The 19,994-nt window shown below is 34.4% G+C and overlaps 1 pseudogene; it reads left to right on the top strand.

The window, feature by feature from the left end:
- The window catches only part of LOC149559778 (glutathione S-transferase U21-like), a 34,180-nt pseudogene extending 17,574 nt beyond the window's left edge, over nucleotides 1-16,606 (top strand).
- Nucleotides 16,607-19,994: the final 3,388 nt, after the last annotated feature.

Here is a 19,994-nt window from a genome sequence, read left to right as displayed (position 1 = left end):
TGGTCACATAATTATATAAATTTAGGTAGTTATCCTTAATCAAGAAAGTATTATGAAATTAGTAACAAGACTAGATCTTAGAATTTTGAGGATAAGAGATTTGAATTTGAAGTTAGAGTTGTATGGCTAACATGTAAAACTACATGTTATAGGCTCATTGTAACTAAATTTCTAAATCTAGTAGTTTCATCATCCTTGTCTCTCAAAGAAATATCTTAGTATGAAAAACTATACTAAGGAAATTTATTTATTAGATATCAGATCCAGGGTTATAGAGATGATGAAGTTAAAAGGTTTGAAAGGTATTTGAATACTTTTATAGAGCTTCAATACAAGATAAGGTTAAATAAGTTAAGTTTCAAAACATAACATAAGATTATTAGTACCCTAAAGACTAAGTATAATTTAAAAAAAGATTAGAAATCGTAAGGTGGAAGAGGTGGAAGATTTCAAGATGGAATTTTTAGGTCAACTCAAAATAAGCAAATTTGTAACAATGTGCCAAGTGACCCTTCTAGGTCCTGATGGGAAAATCCCACAAACAGTCAACTCTAGGATGTTTTTAGGCTTTAATAGGATTGTTCTAGCCTATCTACCATGTTCCCATCAACACCTTTTAGTTTCCATACCCTACAAGCCAAAATGCATAATTCACCCAAATGTTGTCAATGCATTTTCACAAGTTTGTGACAGCAGCAAGACAAAATGATGGATAACTTTTGATTTTTTCAAATGACTCCTTGAATAAATGACCTTTCCAGATACCCTTTATGCTTGTCTAAAACATATGTATGACTTAGATGCAACTCCTTTAGAAAATATCTGAGATTCTACACTCTGCCCCTGTTTTCATTAATGAAGCAATAGTGCATTTACAAAGCAACATATAGAAATACTCAATGTATGGACTTAAAACTTTGAATAGGCTCCTAAAATGACTTCAATTAGACAAATCCACTCTCAATTTCAGTCTATGGGTTCCCTAACCCCAAAAGCCCCAATTCACCTTCTCAAAACCCTTGTTCCTAGGGCATCACCAATCTCACACATGCCAAGCCTTCTTGGACTATTTAAAAATTCAGACATCTATCATAAACATGAATCAACTCACAAACACTACCCTCCTTAAGGAAAATCTCTTCCTAATTGACTGTCCCCTCCAAATAACCCCTGTTTTCACAACTTTATTTGATTTGGTGGCCACCAATCTCAAGTTAGATCTTCATTTCATGGTTAGAAATATTTGTAGAAGTTAGATAAATGGCATCCCATGAAGAAACAGTGAGCATTTCATGGAACGACCATGATTAGATGCAAAAAATTGTCAAAATGCTTAGAAATAAGACTACTACAGCCAACAGTATAGAAATTTGATGAACAAAACTTCAAGTTTGAATGTTAAACTGAGTAAAGAATCTCAAAACATGTCTGCTAAGATGTTACCAATCATTCTAATATGTGAAAGAACTCACAAAGCAAAGAGATCTTCAAATTACTCTTGAAACCAAGCACTTTCCTTCTATTTTTCTGAGACAGTCCGTACAATTTGTGTTTATAGTTCGTACAAAACAAATAGTTATAGACTTCAGAGATAGAAACTAACCCCCTTAACCAACTCCAACCAGTTTCACTTCCTATTCCTTCATAAAATTTAAACTATTGAGTTTCCCTCCAAAATGCCCATGTAGCCATTACATTCAAGATTTAAATTTTTTAACTATTAAACTATGTTTTTAAAGACCTTTTTGAATCTTTTAACTTATGAAATGACATGCTAAGGTTATGATAACCTATAGGACCCTATCAAAGGACTCTCCTACCCTATGAAATCCCTAGATCCTATTCAATGGCTCAACTACAACTTTTCCAACATTGAAATCCATTAAGACATCATACAACATTATGCCTTTTTTATGCTTTCAGATGCCATGATTGGTTGAAGGATTGCCCAATTGACTCTAGGAGATTCTCCATGACCTCTGTGATGACTTGGACCTCCAATGTGTCTCTGATAAGCATATGATGCTCCTACATCATAGCCTAAGCTTCTCTTGAAACTTTTTTTATAGTTCTTAATTTCAAAATAGATACAACTTTTTCATTGTAACATGTAGGCACAAACCTCATAATTTTACTCATGTTCATCATCATCACTTAATGGTGTAGGGACACCAAGGTCACTCTATGAAGATACATTCATTTAAGACACCAAGGACTAAGGATCCAATGGAATTCTAATATAGGGAGATTCTACCCTGCAAGTGGACTCCACTTCACAAGCCCAACCCTCAAACTTAGGGTACTCAAACAACTTGGATCAACACTTAGGAACTCCCTGCCACCAATAGGCTTACAAAGGAAAATACTTCTTAAATGGTTTCAACACTCAACTTTTAAAATGGAAATGGTTATTATAGACTCAAACCAACAAGAAAAATCTCAAACTTGAGGTTTCTCAACACTCAACAATCAAATTTCAAAATTGTTACCAACACTTCCTACTAGGACAATTTCTAGTTTTAACGGTCAAACTCCCAAAACATAAAAATGACCCCCTACTATTTTTGCATTTTTAAACACTGTTCAACATCCCCTAAGAGATTCCAAAAGATTAACCAACAACTCAGCTCCAACATCAAGTTATGCCCACTTTGTGTCAGAGTCCTAAATGGCCAGTTTAGGATGGGTTACACGAAAAACATAAAAAAATGGGTTCACAGACTTGGTTCAACCCCTTGGATCTCTACTATATATCAAACTTGTCCTTCTACACCCTTCACTTGGGTCAAATTAATTAGTTTAGGATCTTTTCTATATGCTAAAACTTGCAGTATTGGCCAGTACAAATTTGCCAACTGTCAAATCTCTCTCACCTTTCATCGTGGGATTAAACTGTCAGCTTTGTTAGCTCTAGGTGGCTGTGTAAACCCTATCTCTAACCTCATCCTATCCCCTTCAGTGCTGGAATGTTCTTGGGCATGTCGAACCAGAATGTCCCTAAGGGTCACTAAATGCCATAGGGTTGTGATCTTTGATGGGGCATATCTCAAAGCTCGTGTGAGGTATGGATGCAATTCAAGTTCCTACAAGATGGTGTTATAGAGACCTACAATAACCTCTCTCACTTTTTGGAGATCATACTCTATTTTCATTTTACAATGCCATCTCAGGTGATGTTGACACTTGCAGTATTGGCCAGTACAAAGTTGCCAACTACCAAATCTCTCTCACCTTTCGTCATGCAATCAAACTGTCTGCTCCATTAGCTCCAAGTGGCGAGGTAAAACCTATCCCCAACCTTTTCCTATCCCCTTTAGTGCTCAAACATTCTTAGGCATGCCGAAACAGAATGTCCCTAAGGGTCACTAAATGCCATAGGGCTGCGATCTTTGATGGGGTATATCTTGGAGCTTGTGTAAGGTACGGATGTGATTCTAGTTCCTACAAGACCATGTTTCAGAGACCTACAATAACCTCTCTCACTTTTTGGAGATCACACTCTATTTTCATTTTACAATGCCATCTCAAGTGATGCCGAAACTTGTAGTATTGGCCAACACAAAGTTGCCAACTGCCAAATCTCTCTCACCTTTCATCATGGGATCGAACTGTCTACTCCATTAGCTCTGGGTGGCTAGGTAAACCCTATCCCCAACCTTGTCCTATCCCCTTCAGTGCTCGAACATTCTCAGGCATGCCGAACCAGAATGTCCCTAAGGGTCACTAAATGCCATAGGGCTACAATCTTTGATGGGGCATATATCAGAGCTCGTGTGAGGTATGGATGTGATTCTAGTTCCTACAGGACCATATTATGGAGACCTACAATAACCTCGCTCACTTTTTGGAGATCACTCTCTGTTTTCATTTTACGACGCCATCTTGGGTGATGTTGAAACTTGCAGTATTGGCTAGTACAAAGTTGCCAATTGCCAAATCTCTCTCACCTTTCATCATGGGATCAAAATGTCTACTCCATTAGCTCTAGGTGGCTAGGTAAACCCTATCCTCAACCTCATCCTATCCCCTTTAGCGCTTGAACTTTCTCGGGCACGCTGAACCAGAATGTCCCTAAGAGTCACTAAATGCCATAGGGTTGTGATCTTTGATAGGGCATATCTCGAAGCTCATGCAAGGTATGGATGCAATTATAGTTCCTACAAGACCGTGTTGCAGAGACCTACAATAACCTCTCTCACTTTTTGGAGATCACACTCCATTTTTATTTTATAATGCCATCTCGGGTGATGCTAAAACTTGCAGTATTGGCCAGTACAAAGTTGCCAACTGCCAAATCTCTCTCACCTTTCGTCATGGGATCAAAATATCTACTCCATTAGCTCTAGGTGGCTAGATAAATGCTATCCCTAACCTCATCCTATCCCCTTCAGTGCTTGAAGACTCTCAAGCATTCTCTAACATTATCTACTACACTAATTACAAACACTTTTGAGTTGTTTAGGAGTCTTTAAGACCTTCAAAATTGACTTGTAACTTTTTATCCCAAATTCAAAAAAAAGAAATTTTATTACATTAAATCTAGGCATTATCTTTCAACAAAAATTTATTAGCATTCTTATTTAGCCCCATCCAAAGTTTCGAGAAAGGTCTAGGAATAATTTGAGCTGAAATGTAAACTTAATTTAAATAGTAACCTTATGCAAATTCAAGGTTGACATTGTCCATGAACAAATCATTGCTCAATCAACCTTGTCCTCTCAAATTTGGAGTTCTCCCTTCTCTACCAAATTAGTCTACAAAGAAACTCCAAAAAGCCTAATCATTCTCAAATTGATTATGTTTGAGAAGGGTACATTGTACTCACCTTCAAGATGTGAATATCTTTGTAATGATAACATTGCTCTCACAAAAGCCATAATATTGAAACCTAATGAATGCATGGAAATACCACATTGTAGGTCATGTGTCTAATGGCTTCTTGTTTAATCATTTTTTTAATATTCATTACACATCCAAATTGTCACCAACTCTGTAACCCTCTATCCTCCACTAAAAACATCAAATTGCTAGAGGTAACTCATTGTTCTATGTTTTTTGTCATGACTAGGGATGATAAGAGTATGAGTAGATATAAAATATTTTCTAAAATATATAAATATATTCCTATGTGACAATGGATAATCAATATTGACTAACTTTAAATATGTTAAGAAAAAGGGGAAATTTAGTTTAAAACATTGATAAATTGTTAATGAAGATAAAATATTTAATGGACTTATATCAAAGGTAGTGATGTAAAAATAGAAGATATGAGTCAAAGGGGGAGAAATGAACTATTAGCGAATGCTACTTAGGGAGAGAAGTGTTATAGTTAAGATATGAGTCAAGCAGAGACATGAAGTAGAGAAGTGTTGCAAGGAGGAGATGAAGGGTTTATTAGTTCTATGAGTATTTTCATAAGGGGGAATATATAATAGAAAAAAGTGGAAACATTATTGTGTTTCATCATAATTTGAAGATGATAAATATTGGTGAGTAGAGGAGGTTTGAGGCCATGCACCAATTATCTAGTAATTACTTTGAAAACCAAACCTAGTGTGACCTTATTAGGTCTATGTACTTTACATGGGTTAGGTGCTACAGGAATGGAATTGGGAATCTAGGCTTTGGAGTCTTAAATAAATTTCAAAATGGTCTCTAAATCTACCCATAGAATAGTTAGATTTCAACCTAAGAGGAATTTAAGTCTAGAAAATTAGAGTAGGAGACCTATAAGGAATTCTATGATAGTCAACATTTTATACTATATGACAATTGTAGGGTTAAACCAAGAGTTGATTCTCAATTAGTTCAACATAAGGAAGTGTCCCAATAGAAACTTGGGGTTGGTGAAGCCATTGGTGAAGAGTTACAGTTATTGGCTTGGAATAGGGCTAGTATCCCTAAAACAAAAAGGTGCAAGATCTTGATTGGAGAAATACTCACCTTGGATGAGTTCACAAATGACCCTATCACTTTGGATAGGCCAAAAAAATGATATCCTAAAGGAGTAAGATATTAGGAAGGCCACAAGTTTAGTTTGGTAGATTAGGAAGAAGAAAGTGCTTAAACCTCACTTCTTGCTCAACATCTCTGCATTAGTGAGGGGGAGATGAAGAGGATAGATGGCTACGTAGATATGGAAAAAATAGAAATATAAAGAGGGGGAGGAATAAGAGAGAGTGATATACAAGATAGAGTGAGATACAAGGATAACATGAGCCAAAACTACCAAATTGCAATGCTTGAATCCTTCATTAGAAAATCGACACCCAAATTTGAATATGAGTCTACAAAACAACATGTTCCTTCCACTTTAAACATGAACAAGATCATAAATCATATGATGATGACATATTGCAAATGATTAACTTATGCTTAAACAATGATAAAGTTTATTGTTAATCAATATTCTATCAAATTTTTGAATAGATTAGGTATTGAATTTAATGTCATACATAAACATATCTAATTTAATGTCATACATGCACATATCTAATTTAATGTCATACACGAACATACCTAATTTAATGTGATACATGAACAAAAATATAATATAAAATGATAACCAATAATGTCATGTACATTAACAAACACATAATATATTATGATAACCAATAATGTCATATATGAACAAACATATCATATATTAACCAATAATGTCATAAGTCAAATAATGTCATACATCAAATAATTGTCATACATCAAATATAGAATGTCATATACATCAAATGTGTATCGAATATGTCTACTAATGCCTATATATATATACATGTCTAGATTAACTACATCTTTTCCTTCCCACAAGGAGAAGGAAACAAGTCTCTTGACGTCCTCTGTCGTCGTGTGGAGGGAGACGGTGGAGATGATGGGGTCCTCCTGACACACTCACTCGACCTCTTGTTGAGGCTCTTCTCCAACTCCAACTGATACAAAAAAAGTAGATATGAATCAATATTTATTATACATTGAAATCAAATATATGTACACACAAAATCAATTATTTTCTTACTACCATCAAATAGTCACTCTATAAGTCCACCTTGAATGCTTGTAGACGATCAGGTGTGAGGAGACCCTACAAAAATTCAATAAATATAATCACTTATAAATAAAATTAGAAATTTTGAGACTAACTATTATAAACAAAAACTAAAATGAATAAAATTCGTTCATACCTCTGTCAATGGCTGTGAGCTAGTCACAGTTGTGGCCACTCCACTATCAATTGACTGCCACAGATGAGGAGGTGTGTCTGACATCATGAGCTGCATGTCATACAATACATGTTACATCTAACATGAAACATGAAATAAATATAATCAAATGAATTAAATTAGCATGAAACAACTGGACCTGTGTGAAGCTCGTACGATGTCTATGCTCCAAGTCCATAGTAAAGGTTGAGGGTCCTATGGAGAATTGATGCACATGCATAATTTTTTTTGTCAATCCTTAATATGATTATGTAATAAATATATGTATTAATTAAAATGATTAAATTGATACATACCTCTAGACTCGTGGAAGGGACAAAAAATGGGCTTGGAGGATCGCTGCTAGGCCCAACAACACTCTGACCCTGAATTTTGAACAATGTCAATAGATGCTAATTAATTAATCATTCACTATACATATGAAATGTGATCAAATTAGTAAATTATAATTATAATTTACCTATGTGTCAATGTCAAATGTGTCATTCAGGAACTGATCGGTGACAAGCCCATCATCTGCACCATCTCCAGCATGAGTGACAAATGTGCATAGGGATCCACATGAAGTGCACATGTGACCATGATGCACAGAAGGCTCCCCTTCAACTAATGGGCTCATGAAATGGATGAGGGTCTGTGTCAAAGCATTAATGGTCCCTAGAGTGCTGGCCTCTACATGTTCCTTCACAATAGAAGGAATAGTCACATGCTCAAGTTGTGGCTTGACCACAGGTGCCCTAACTACATTAGGGTCATGACATGCTCCTGGCCTCTCAAATGATGACCCCCCACCTCTACCCTGGGAGTCTAATATATCAAAATAATTAGGGATGTCCCCAAGGACAAACTCACAATATAATTTCTTCAAAAAATACATGGGGACCTCGTGATTGTTGCAAGGAGGGGCATAAAAAACCATCCACCATCTATCCTAAACATTATTTCTAATAGCATCGTGTATGCACCAATGGATGGGGAATCATTTAGTACCCTCTCTAATAGTATTTTGCTCACCGAGTTTTCTAAATAATGCACATATACTACCTTTTGGTATTTCTTTTTTTTTTAACATCTTCATATGACAATTTATTTGCATAAAATCTTTTTTGTTCTTCCCTCTTAAGTCACCAAATATCTAATTGACCACTAACTGAGGCTATCTGGGTGTTAATGGATTTGAGGGATGATGCCAATTAAGCCCTCATTGGATTGGTTTGTCCAGATTCTTTCAACTGAGCAATGAGTCTTTCTAATTTAGTTTTGCCTCTCTCTATTTCATTTATCATATTTTCTTATGTGCTTGGTGGAGGTCTTGCAATTGGTTCGGGTTGTGGAATTTGTTGTTCTTCTTGAGGAGGGTTTTGGTTTTGAGGTTCTTGTGGATTTTTCGATTGATTATGGACATTTCTTTATAAAAAATCAATTCAAATCCAAATAAATAAAAAAATCTAAATGAAATTTGTAAAAACCCTACAAAATAATATAAAAAACCTACAAAACAATATGAAAAACATCTCAAACAATGCAAAGTTAAGTTTATATCACTTACGACGTCGTGGTGGGTGCACTTGTGGTCTTGGATTTCATTGGTGAGGAGGCACTTTGGAAAAGGATGGTGAAAATGTTGTATTTTTAACTCATGTACATGCTGCTCTCTGTAGGAATAGCAGAAAACACTAATGAAAATGATGGGCTATGGGTGTGCATCCCATCATATATACTTTTTTGATTTTGCTAAAAGCACATACGTGCTATTGAAAATAGAGAAAAAAAAAAAGAAGAAAAGCTTGTCACCTTTTTGGCACCACAACTCAATGCATATGCCCAAATGAAATATGCCAATTAATATGCCAAATTCCAAATGCCACTAAAACCAATGGAAATTAAAATGAAAATATGCTTTGCCAATTGTGCCAACTGATAGATAAACTAAATAGATATCTCCCCCAAAAAATTTGCATCAAAAAAATTGGCCAACTGCTTTCCATAAAAAATACTATGATTAGCAGTAGAAACCTAACATAGAATGTTTATTGGCAAGAAGATTATATTAGCATTGATTGAGAGAAAACTCTCAATAAGTTCTTAACTGTTCAAACAGTTCCCTAGGTAGAGCTTTGGTAAAAATGACAGCTACCTATCCTTGAGTAGGCACATTGATCAGTTTGAATTCATTATTGAGAACTTTGTCATGCAAAAAGTGAAGTTTAATGGCCACATGTTTTGTGCGTGAATGCTTTACTGGATTTTTTCTTAATTGAATAGCACTCATATTGTCACACATGATAAAAATAGGCTTTGAAAACTAAATACCCAAATCAGATAATTGATAGTCCATCCAAATCAACTGAGTACAACATGCTATAGCAACAACATATTTAGATTCACAAGTAGACAGAGTGACACAATCTTGTTTCTTACTATGCTAGGAAACTAGGCAATCACCAAGGAAGAAAGTTGCACCATTGGTGCTCTTTTTATCATCAAATCCACCCTAATCTACATCAGTATAACTAGAAAGTTTAAAATTATTGCTATGAAGATACCATAAACCATAATCAAGTGTGCCTTGAATGTATTTCATTATTCTATTCACTACATTTAGATGAGATTATTTTGGATCAGATTGAAATCTTCACACCATACATACTACTTGCATTATTTCAAGTCTAGATGCTGTAAGATATAACAAACTTCCAATCATGGATCTATAGAGAGTTTGATTTTCTGAAGGTGATTCATAATTCTTTGTTAGTTTGCAGCCTATCTCAATAGGAGTACTTACTAGTTTACAGGCATCCGTATTAAACTTTCACAACATTTCTCTTGCATATTTTGCTTGTGAAAGAAATAGTCCATGTTCAAGCTGTGAGACTTGCAAACCAAGGAAAAATGTGAGCACACCCAACAATGACATTTCAAACTTAGATTCCATAATTTTTGAAAAATGTTTTGCTAATTCATCGTTAGTAGACCCAAAAATAATATCATCCACATAGATTTCAATTGCCAAAATGTCGTCATTTATGACTTTGATATACAAAGTATTGTCTACCTTTCAATGAGAAAATTCATTTGCACTTAAATGTTTATCCAACCTAGAATACCAAGCTCTAGGAGCTTGTTTCAAACCATATAAAGCCTTTTTGAGTTGGTAAACATAATCAAGTTTGTCAAGAGATTCAAACCCTTCTGGTTGTTTCATATAGACTTCCTCTTCAAGATACCAATTCAAGAATGTAGTTTTTACATCCATTTGGTAAACAATGAATTTTTTATAATTGGCATATGCAAGAAAGATTTTAATTGATTCCATCCTTGCAACTAGTGCAAAGGTTTCACCAAAATCAATTCCTTCTTGTTGATTATAACATTTGCATACAAATATGGCTTTATTTCTGATCACTTTGCCATCTTCATTCAGTTTTTTATGGAATATCCATTTTCCACCTATGACATTTTTGTCATTAGGTCTAGGAACAAGTTCCCAAGTCTTGTTTTTCTCTATTTAGTTTATTTATTCTTGCATAGCATTTTTCCAACAAGAGTTTGATAAGGCTTTAGCAACACTTTTTGGTTCAAAATCTTATATCAAGCAAAAATGTTCAGCAATGTTTGCTTATTCATCTGTTTTGGCTTTTCTTCTAGTTAAGATCCCTTTTTCTATATCCCCAATAACTTGAGACTCGGGATGTCTCTTAGCTATTATTCTAGAAGAAGTTTTAGTTTTGAACTAGTGCTTGTTATTTTGGGACTTGAGCAATTCTCTGGTTCAGTTTCATCAGTAAGTTTAGTTTTATTATTCTTAGGATGTTCATCTTGTAAAGTTTTCAATTTTTGCAAAGATGTATCTTCATGATTTTCTTTGTTATTATAGCCCACATAATTTTCATCAAATACTACATTTATAGCTTATATAACTTTGTTCAGCCTTTTATTATAGCATTTATAAACTTTTCTATGCATAGAGTACCCAAGGAAAATCCCTTCATCGGATCTTGAATTGAAATTCTCTAAAGAATCATCATTCTTTTTTATAAAACAAAAAAATTTGACATTTGTTGTTTTTCCATTCCATAGTTCATATGGAGTATAAGCTATTCTAACTCTGATCTGTGCTCTATTTAGAATGTAGACAGCTATACAAACAACTTCTTTCCAAAATTTATCAAGAAGTCTTGCTTCATTAAGCATGGTCCTAGCCATTTCTTTTACAGTTCTATTTTTTCTTTCTACAACACCATTTTGCTGTGGTGTCCTAGCAATAGAGTATTGCTTTTTTATGCCACATTTTTCACAATACTCAATGAATTCCTAAGAGGTGAATTCTCCTCCCCTATCTGATCTTAAACATTTTAGTTTTAAGTCAATCTCTCTTTCTACCATTTTTTTGAATAATTTTAAAATGGTCAAAGGTTTTTTATTTATATTTCAGAAATGTTACCCAAACCATTCTTGAATATCATCTATGAATAGTATGAAATATTTTTCACCATTTAAAGATGCAGTTTTAGTTGGACCACACAGATCAGTATGTACTAGCTCAGGTGGTCTATTTGATGAATATTCTTTTTTTTTTAAAGATACTCTCATTTGTTTGCCTTTAATACATTCTTCACAGATACTTGTTGGTTTGGTTATTTGTGGTAGTCCTCTAACCTTTTTGTTCTTACTAATTCTAGCAAGATTATCAAAGTTTAGGTGTCCCAATCTCTTATGCGACAACCAATTCTCTTCTATTTGACTCATAAGACAAGTATTAACAAATGAAGTCTCTTGAAGAGTAGAATAAATTAGGTTATAAAGATTTCCACCTATTCTTAATCCACTTGCAATGACTCTATCCCTTCATTTTTGATATAGCATCCTTTTGCATTAAAAGAAATAGAGTACTCACTATCACAAATGTGACTAACACTCAAAAGGTTATGTTTTAAACCTTCAACAAAGTATACATCATGAATTGATGTATCCTTGTTTAAAATTCTTGAGCCTCTTACGATTATATAGGCTCCTAAATTATCACCAAACCATACAAACCCTCCATCAAAATCTTCCATGGTTTTGAATTTTTTTTTACACCCAATCATATGGTGTGAGCAACCACTATCCAAAACCCATGTTGTAGGTTTTTGAGAAAATAGGGTTGTTTCAACAATTAAAGACTTTTCAATTGTCTTTACTTGCTTCTAGATTTGTTTAGGTCTCAAGTTCAATTTGCATTGATTTGCATAATGGCCATAGTGAAAACATCTAAAGCACCTGATAATTTTTCTTTTGTCTTGATTTGTGATGTTTTCACAGAAAATAACCTTGTGCCCAAAAGCATTACAGTTGAAACAATAACCATTGAAGAAGAATTTGGTTTTTTGATTTAAAGACTCTTTGGATGAGCTTTGCAAAGCAATCAATTTCTTATCCTTTTCTTCAAGTAAGAATTTTTTATTTTCTATAATCAAATTTGTTTCTTTTACTTCTTCTTGAAGTTTTTGATTTTCAGTTTCATGATTTGAAATTAACTTCTTTAATCTTTTAAGTTCCTACAAAGACTTTAGAATTTCTTCTTCAAGATCTATTTCTTTATCTAAATCAGATGAAGATTCAAATTCACTAGTTTTAGGTTTAGGGTTGTGGACTATTTCAGCCAAGAACATTCTTTCCCCTTCTTCATCAATATCACTAGATTCTTTGTTTGAATCTTCTTTAGACAGAAAACTTTTCTTTTTGAAATCCTTGAATCTTTTGTTTTGATTCCAAGGTTTCTTTTTAGAAAACTTTTTATTTTTCTCATCACAATCTTCTAGTTCAACATTTCGATATTTTGCAGAAAAATGTCCTAACTGACCACAGCTGAAACATTTAGGGTTTCCTTTGTACTTCTTTCTCATTCTTTTGACAAGAAATGCTTCTAAATCATCTGTTAGGTCTAAATCACTCTCATCATTTTTTTTATCATTAAAAGCTATTTCTTTTGATGAGGAACTAGCTTGATTGCTAATCCTCATTTCATATGCAGTTAGAGTTCCTTGTAATTGATGCATGGTCATTTTTGAAAAGCTTTTCTTTTCTTCTGGTGTAGATATTTTAGATTCAAATTTAGGTAATACTGACCTAATGACTTTTAAAACTATATCATGTTCTTCTATCTGTTCACCTAGACCCTTTCTAGCATTGATTACTTCATCAATTCTTAAGAAGTATGCTGTAATGGTTTGATCTTCATTAATTTTTAGATTATCAAACTATGTTTTGAGAGTTAGCAGTTTAGATTCTTTTACTTTTTCATCTCCTTGATAGATTGTTTTAAGTTTGACCCAAATGTCATTTACTAACCTCCAATATACAACTTTACCAAAAACATCTTTTGTGAGACCACAAAGAAGGGCATATCTTACCTTTTTATCTAATTCAAATGTCAATTTATCATTTGCATCAATAGGGACTATTGGTGGGACAATATATTGTGTAATAACAACATCCCACATTCTTATATCTAAAGAGTGTATAAAGGCGTCCATCATTACTTTCCAAAAACATAATAATTTCCATCAAATAGTAGAGCCCTATTAAGGGAAGCTCCTTCAGCTTGTGCCATAACTTCCACATAATATCCTTGGAACAATTCCTAAAAGGGATCCTATGCTTTGATACCACTTGTTGGAAGTGTTAGAGTTCCGAGAGGGGGTGAATCAGAACTATACAAATTTAATTCAAAAAACTAATTTCAATCCTTTAACAATTCATAACTAGATATAAAACTGTGTTGGAAATTAAAAACATTCACAATGACCAGAAAGAAATACCAACTCACAAAGTATAGAGACACGTATTTTGCGGAGTGAGAAACCCTCAAAATTCCTCAAATAGGATTTTTCATAAGGAGAAAAACCACTCCATGAAGCTATAATCTTTATTGAGCTTCAACTCCTTAACAATCAGTAGTAATAACTGCTCAGGGTGGTCAAACCTTTATATCTCTTTCTATTCTTACAATCTCATATACACATACAAATGTATATGTTGCATCTATACATGTATACAAGCTTATAATATAGCTTTTAAATACAACTCTTTTCAAGGTTTCCTCAGATGTATTTGTGTCTCTCTTTAATACGTTTTCCACACACATTCATTTTAGATTTTACAATGTTCTCTATATATAGAGATGAATTTTGAAATGAATCAGTTATAGAACCAACTAAACCAATTAGGGTCATTTTCAAAACCCCTTTGAAATGTTATTATTAAAACCAACTGATAAGCCTCGAATTTGTCCATGTTCTTTAAACTGTCAGCCATATGAATCCAAGTAGGATTTTGTATTTGAAACCATCAAAGAAATGCCTTTTCAACAAATTGAAGAAATCTTCAAAAATTGTCATTTTTAGGGTTCAAAACAATGACCCCATTATATTTAAAAAAATTGAAACTATATCAAACAAAAATATTTTTTCTTTGAAAAACCACTAACAATCATTTTCATCTTTTTCTTTCAAAAAAATATCATTTGAAACAAATGAAACCCTTTAGCCTTTTTTTAAAAAAACTATCAACTAGGGTTTACAAATTTCCCTCTGAAAAACTTTATTTCAAAACCAAATCTGAAATAATCCTTTGAAAAGAAATGATATATATCTCACTATATAAAAAAATCTTTGAAACCCTTGGTTGACTTTGTTTTTTTCAATCCTTTTTGAAACTAGAAAAAAAAATTCTTCAAGAAATCTGAAATCCATACTTCTCACCTAAGCATGCATACTTATAAAAATTTTCTTTTACCTCCGCTATTTTGATTGCCATTGTTTACACAAAAACCCTCATTTGAAGTCCTCCTTTATTCCTGAATGAAAAACTTATTATTTTTGCCCCAGGCACTCATGCAAAAAAAAAGAGATCAAATGTAAGTACATGAACAGGAAATAAACTAAGAAAATATTTGTTTATTATTGATACTTTACCTAGTAAAAATCTTTCTTCAAAAGACTTTCATGGTAGCTCATAGTTTCATAGAAGAGAAGCCCACTTTCCTATGCCATAAACCACACAAAAGATCAAAAGAACTTCTTTCATGGAAGACCTCAAAAATTATACATGCTTGCAGGGAAGAAAAACCTTTCACAAAAGATATCCACAGAGATTAAAAATTATCTCAAAAAATACCCACAACCTTAACTACATTCTAATTATCTTTGGAGTTCGCCATACAAATCTAACAACTAGCAAATACATGTAGTCTTTTACTTAATGCCATAGTACTTCACATTTACTATACCGTCGATATATGTGTCGTGTTAAAAAACTTTATTTTTCCTTTGCCATGTTTAATTTTAATAGTAACTTGGGTGACCGAGGCAGCGAAGTTTGAGGACGGTTGGATTGCAGTTAAAGGGAAGAAGGCTAAGCCTTCTGCTCCCCCTTTAGATATGACCCTTCGGTCGCGTAAGGGTAACCTCATTTTAAAAGGATAATCTTTTGTTCCCTTATTCTAACTGGTTCTTCTGGGTTGGTGTTATGGTCTTGTCACTGGTTTTCTGGTATATGGTTTGGATAGCCTTCGTAGCTGCTTTGCTCTAGTTTGTTTGTCCTTTCAAATTTCAGAGCTTTTGGTTAATTTTACTGGTCATATCTACTGGTTTCAGGTCCCTGCAAAACCTGGTTTAGTTTTTTGACTAGTTTTAGGTCCTTTTAAAACTTGGTTGTGCTTAATGGTTTATCTTTATCTTTGATGTAATGGGTTTCGGGGCCCCTTCAAAACCTTCTTTTACCTTAATCTAAAACAAAGTCAAACTTGTCACCAAAAATGTTTTTCTTTAAACTTGCTTTTATTACCTTAAGAATGGTCAATAGTACCTACTCTTATTCAAAATGGTATGCCTATAGTTGAATCTGCCATTATACTACAATATATTGATGAGGTATGGAGTAATGATTATGCTTTCTTACCATCTGATCCATATGATAGAGCTATGGCTTGGTTTTGGGTAGATTTTATAGAAAAGAAGGTATATGAGGCTAAAAGCATATTTGATATTTAACTAAAAATTAAATTTCTTGTAAGATTTTTAAAGGATCATGTTATAACAGTGTTTTATTTTTCAGCTTATTATTGTAGGGAGGTTGTTAATTCGAACCAAGACAGAAGAACAAGATGAAGGAAAGCGAAAATTTATAGAAAGCTTAGAAATCTTAGAAGAAACTCATTATTTGGAGGAAAGACTTTTGGAATGGTAGATTTTGCATTTTCTCTAATGATATGCTTATTTCATAGTGATGAAGTACTCGGAGATTTTAAGCTTATGCTTGAGGATAGATTTCCAAGGATTTATGATAGGATTAAGAAATGTACTAAGAGGGAAAGTATCAAGAAAGTACTTCCACAACAAGAATGAGTTTTATAATTTATGATGCAAATAAAAAAGCATCTTGGTTCACAAACTGAGTAAAATCATGTTTCATTAAAGTTTACTATGTTCTAATATAGGTTATTAGGGGACATGCTAATCTTATGGAGAAATGCACTAAAGACAAAACAAAATCTTTTTTTTTTTTTCAGATTCATGAAAACACAATTATATTTTTCCAATTTTTTTGTTGTTTTTTACTACAAACTATGTAAATCATGAAAATCAAACATTGAAATTTTCAAATAAATCTATGTTGTTTTCGAGTTTTTGAAAATTGATCAATGTACAAGTTTCTTGGAGGATAGCTATGTCCCTTTTATAATGTATTGAGACTTGTTTTCTTATAGTTTATTAGATATTTAAAATCATGAAGGACATTAAAATCATACAATTGTATTACCTTGGAACCCATTATAACTGTTGGTCATTTTTGCCTTCCTGCCAAAATCACCACATTTGAATTCAACGTAGTAACATTCACAAGTTTTAAATATCCAAATATTCAAAAGGGGGCACAAAATACCTTATGATAACCTTACAATATTTCTTCCCTATGCATTTTAATGTTTTCACGGGCTCGCAAGTCCTCATCGTCAGATCTAAGGGAAATCAACGGTTGGCGATATCTCACTATCAGAAGTTACACATTGTTTTTCCATAGCGACATAGTGCCCTTTTGCCACATGGCAGGTGGGTCCTCCTTTTCCTTGTTGTTTCTCCGGTGCCGAGTTTTGCTAGATCCATGGTGGGCGCTATGGCACTATCAAAAAATTTGTATTCCTTGTCGTTAGCGACATAGCGCCCAGACAGAAAGTGATATTATGATGAAATCAAAAAGAAGGTGGGTCCCAAGTATGCCCTGTCGAATATCAATGATGAAATTTTTCAGACATGTTGGTAGTTGATCAATCTTTTCATTGGCCAAGGTATGACTGTGTAGAATGTGGGTCCTACTTCATTTGGTGGACCACAAATGAGGACTTGTTAGACAAGTTGGCACGTGGCTAGTTCTTATTGGTTGGTATACTAATAGGTCAGATCCATCTTGCTCACTGCTAGATCTTAGGAAATCAATAGTGACATAGTGCCTCGACGACGCGTGGCACAGATGACATAATGGGCCTGCCCTTCTCCAAAGTAATATTACAACTCGTCCTCGGTGATAGTTGTTAGGTGGGTCATAGTGCAATGGTGGTTTTTTCATCGGTCCATTCAGCCAACTCAGTGTGCAGCTGTACATTTTGTTGATCACTGTAGATCTAAGGAAATCGATGGTAGGCACTATCTTGCTATGGAAAGTTGTGAGGATGTTACCCATAGAGACATAGCACCTCAGCGATACATGGATGGGTGGGGCTAGGTCATGCCAAGATGAAGATGCCAGGTTGTGCCACGTGGTTGCCAAGTGTTTCGTGGGCCCAAAAATTTTAAGGAGATAGTGCAGTAATACGGTGAGTCTTCACGATCCTCAGATTAGTTCGGATCCATGGTAGGCACTATCTTGCTATGGGAAAGTTCCTAGAGGATATGCATAGTGACATAGCACCTCAGTGACATGTGTCCCAATGGGTCTGGTGGAGGTAGTAATGGTTAGATGTGCTGGCAATTAATGTGATTGTCGCAGTTGGAGTTTGAGGGCTGGCACAGTTAGTAATGAAAAGAGATGGTCAACCACGTTGGACTCTTGTGAGATGGAAAGATAAAAGGAGGTTATTAGCCCATGTAGCCGATTTTGGATGCAGAGTTTAGTTAACTTTCTCACCCTGCTGATTCAAGTGCTCAGGAACGAAGAGATTCAAGAATTTTTATGCGAATATGATCTTCATGATCAATTCCAACCACTAGAAGTGAATGTGAAGCATGTAGAGACACTCTCCCCCTCGATCCAACCTATCTACTTGGTCAGAGCATAGTTATGGCATCGTTTGTATTCTCTCAAGGCATTATTTGATATAGAAGATTAGATATCATTGCATCTGGATCTGTATCCAAATTAGATTTTCTTCATGATTGTTCTCTGGAGGACTTAATGGTAGGTTGTTGCGAAGTAATTATATTTGGAGGACATCCCAGTTATGCTTGAGCTATAAAGGAAAAAAAAATATAAATTTTGAAGGTCAACCTTTCTCTATTTTCTCTGTTACTGCTCTACAGATTCTTAGTGTAAATTCCCTTATGCCTTTGAACTACATGATTTTTTGTCTTATCTCCTTCAACCATTGGTATGAAAGTGCAAGAACTCTTTACCTCTTACTGGTGTTTTGTAGAGATCTATGATCTGCATGACTGTATCTCCTTGGCCTATGAATGATAATATAAGTGAATCTCTCTTTCCTTGTGTCATTCCTCTTGGTCTTCTAATCTGCATGTGATTATTAGATTAAAGCAAGTTTGAATGTGTATATCCTTAGTTTCATTCTGGTTCAATAGTGCATATATGGGCAGGGTTTGGTCCGAACACTCTATTTTGGTGCATCACCTCTTTAGATTAGATTAGGTAGATTTTCTTTCATGCTGTCCTTCTCCCTTTTCCTCTCCAAAGAATAGTTAGGTGCACCCTGATAATAAGAGGAAGTCGGCCTTCTCCAGAGACTCAACCTCATAGTTCAATTCTCACAGCTTGGAGGTTGTTTCCATGTTTCGCAAGGTCATCCTTAGGTAGCAACTTTGGACAAGGGTGCCGACTTCAGTGACAATAGTTTTTGGCACGCTCGGCGGGACAAAAATCTTCAAAAAAATTTAAGCCTACTGGTGTCACAAGGGAAGATTTCAAGATCAATACCGAGGAGATAGTACTGGCTTCGATGTTCAAGCCTTCAAGAGGCTCATTCTTCAAAGTACTTGGTGACTCTGAGCTTCAAATACATATCTGGTTCCAGACCAAAGTTGCAATGGTTCATGCCCAAAGCTGAAACAAGGGCATCTTCTAGAGGTAAGTTTCAGTATCAAGAGCTTTCATTTTCAAACCCTAGAAGAAGGAAGACTAGAATATCTTTATCACCAGTTAGGAGTGTAATAGTAAAAAATACACTTACAAGATCTATCTCTACTCCTACTATTAGATCTTAGCCTAGACTACCATCAATACATATCAATAGATCACTTGTTTATATGGCATTCCCTAGAGCTCATATGTTTTCCACCTTTAATGGTGGGAGCCCCCTCTTATTAGCCTAAAGACATGACATACCAGTAGCTGCCCTTAAAAGTATACCAGAGTTTACTGGTCAAACTTCTATCTCTCCCTCAGAACACATTCAAGAGGTTACAAATGTCTACAATATCCATGGTATTACAGAGGATGATGTTGCAGTTAGGTTCCTAGCCTCATCCTTGAAAGGAAAAGCACTACAACGATATAGAGGTTTAGCTC

The sequence above is a fragment of the Cupressus sempervirens genome, chromosome 4 (assembly GCF_028749045.1).
Source record: "Cupressus sempervirens isolate cs-2001-9-10 chromosome 4, ASM2874904v1, whole genome shotgun sequence".
NCBI lineage: Eukaryota > Viridiplantae > Streptophyta > Pinopsida > Cupressales > Cupressaceae > Cupressus > Cupressus sempervirens.
This window is presented reverse-complemented; position numbering and strand designations above follow the sequence as displayed.